Source organism: Oncorhynchus masou, chromosome 29 (assembly GCF_036934945.1).
Source record: "Oncorhynchus masou masou isolate Uvic2021 chromosome 29, UVic_Omas_1.1, whole genome shotgun sequence".
In the NCBI taxonomy this organism is placed as follows: Eukaryota; Metazoa; Chordata; class Actinopteri; order Salmoniformes; family Salmonidae; genus Oncorhynchus; species Oncorhynchus masou.
Window position 1 is genome coordinate 28,289,085 of NC_088240.1, and position 3,216 is coordinate 28,292,300.

Sequence of the window (3,216 nt, forward strand, 5' to 3'; positions counted from 1 at the left end):
AAGGTCTGACAGGTAAACACTGTCGTATGACTCAGACGCACCCTGGGATGGAAGTTGTCCTTTGGCACAGATCTGGGATCAGCTTATCATCCCTATACCATTAGAAGGGAAAAGTTCAAAATTGACTTAAGATCTAGGGGGCAATTTCATACTACACCACCGACCAACAGGGACAAAAACATAGGACAGATTAGGAAGGCCCATGTCAAAGCCAAGACAGTATGAACTAATAGCCTACCATAAAACTTCCATTAAAACATCAAATAGCCGCTGGTCCCTTAATACCCGGGCAAACTGCACACATTTCAGCAAATAAAACATCAGTTTTAAATAAACACCAGTCTAATTTAATTGTTTATGTAGTTACCATGAAATGTTTGAGGTTTAATGGTTTGATTTGTTATATTAAATCATTTAGTAATGCCTCCAAAAATGGCAATCATCCATTTTTAATCGCCATTAAGAAACCTGAGAAATCATCGGGTCGCCCCTTAGTGGCAAAGGTAAGAATTGCCGAAAATGCAGTCAGAGAATAAGTATTGTCAAGGATGATAATACATTAGTGCAGGAAATGGAAAAAAAATGTATATAAAAATGCTGTAAACTTGTTTGAAATTTGAAAAGTGTTATGCAAATCAGGAAAAGCTGTGTGCATTAACCTGTTGAAACTCTAGGGGCGCAATTTCATTTTTGGATGAAAAACGTTCCCGTTTTAAACAAGATATTTTGTCACAAAAAGATGCTCGACTATGCATATAATTGATAGCTTTCGAAAGAAAACACTCTGACATGTCCAGAACTACCAAGATATTTTCTGTGCGTGCCCTAGAACGTGAGCTTCAGGCAAAACCAAGATGAGGCGGCATCCAGGAAATAAGCAGGATTTTTTGAGGCTCTGTTTTCCATTGTCTCCTTATATGGCTGTGAATGCGAGAGGAGTAAGTCTGCCCTTTCTGTCGTTTCCCAAGGTGTCTGCAGCATTGTGACGTATTTGTAGGCATATCATTGGAAGATTGACCATAAAGAACCACATTTACCAGGTGTCAGCGGTGTCCTGCGCCGAAATTGGTGCGCAAGTCAGCTGCAAGTATTTTTCCATGGAATTTAGAGAAGAATGCAAGCTTCCACGACGATATATCAATGAAGAGATATGTGAAAAAACACCTTGAGGATTGATTCCAAACAACGTTTGCCATGTTTCGGTCGATATTATGGAGTTAATTCGGAAAAAGTTTGACGTTGTAGGTGACTGAATTTCGGTTCGTTTTGGTAGCCAAATGTGATGTACAAAACGGAGCGATTTCTCCCTACACACAGACGCTTTCAGGAAAAACTGCGCATTTGGTATGTAACTGAGAGTCTCCTCATTGAAAACATCCGAAGCTCTTCAAAGGTAAATTATTTTATTTATTTGGTTATCTGGTTTTTGTGAAAATGTTGCATGCTAAATGCTACTCAAAATGCTAAGCTAGCTTAGCATACTCTTACAAATTAGTCAATTGCTATGGTTCAAAAGCATATTTTGAAAATCTGAGATGACAGTGTTGTTAAGAGAAAACGCTAAGCTTGAGAGCAGGCGCATTATTTTCATTTTATTTGCGATTTTCAGAAATCGTTAACGTTGCGTTATGCTAATGTGCCTGAGGCTTTAGTCACGATCCCGGATCCGGGATGGGGAGATTCAAGAGGTTAACCTAGGGGGCAGTATTTTGATGTTTGGATGAAAAACGTACCCAAATGAAACTGCCTATTTCTCAGGCCCAGAAACTAGAATATGCATATAATTGTCAGATTAGGATAGAAAACACTAAAATTTCCAAAAATATTGTCCGTGAGTATAACAGAACTGATATTGCAGGCGAAAACCTGAGGAAAACCCAAAGAGGAAGTGCCTTCTATTTTGAAAGCTCCCTGTTCCATTGCATGCCATCCCTCCATTTAAAGGGATATCAACCAGATTCCTTTCCCTATGGCCTCCACATGGTCTGAACAGTCTTTAGACAGCCTTTTTTTCAAAAGCCTGAAACTCTTTCTGAAAAATTAGCGAGAACGATCACATCACGTCAGTGGATGGCTGGGTGCCAGCAGCGTTTTGCATGCGCGAGCAGCTTGGAGTAGATATTTTCTCTCTCACTCCTATTGAAAAAGCTACGGTCCGGTTGAAATATTATCGATTATTTATTGTAAAAACAACCTGAGAATTGATTATAAAAAAACGTTTGACATGTTTCTATGAACTTTACGGATACTATTTGGAATTTGTCTGCCCCGTCGTGACCGCTCGAGCCTGTGGATTTCTGAACATAACGCGCCAACTAAATGGAGGTATTTTGGCTATAAAAATAATCTTTATGGAACAAAAGGAACATTTATTATGTAACTGGGAGTCTCGTGAGTGCAAACATCCGAAGATCAAAGGTAAGCGATTAATTTTAATTTGTGACCAATTTAATTTGCTGCTAGCTGTTTGTAATGTTTTGTCTGCTGAGAGAGATGTCCTTAAATAAACGCTTGGTTTGCTTTCGCCGAAAAGCTTTTTTGAAATCTGACACGCCAGGTGGATTAACAACAAGCTAAGCTGTGTTTTGCTGTATTGCACTTGTGATGAAACTGAAAATTAGTAAGTACTTTAAGTAATTTAATTTGAAATTGCGCTGTGCAATTCAGCGGATGTAGACGATAATGGTCCCGCTAACGGGATGGGTGCGCCCAGAAGTTAATGAAATAAACGCCTGGCTCAAATAGAAGCCTCTAAGAGCGTGTTGTGTTCAGTGATATCAAATAAATGCCTGGGCGTTTAATTGAAGTTTTACGGTATATATATATATATCATTATGATTGTTGTTTTTTAAGAGGGACCAGAGGGGTGGGGGAGAGAGAAAGGTTGAGGACTTGCCTACCATACCCTCAGATGTTTCGCTATGGCGGTTGGTATTGATCGCCTAACCACCTGGCTCCGAGTTGTTGGTGACCTGGGTGTCACAGCCATTAACTGCTGACCACCAAGCCTGCGTCATTTGGCAGTGACGATGGACATTGCCGGGTTGAGCCAACAATCTTATGCAAAGCATATTAGCTCTGCGTGTGCGTGTTAGGGGGCTCGTTCATGTGGAAGGAGTGGTGAACAGCAAAGGCGCGGACCAATCAAATCTTATTGGTCACATATACATATTTAGCAGATGTTATTGCGGGTGTAGCAAAATGCAAGGTAAACCA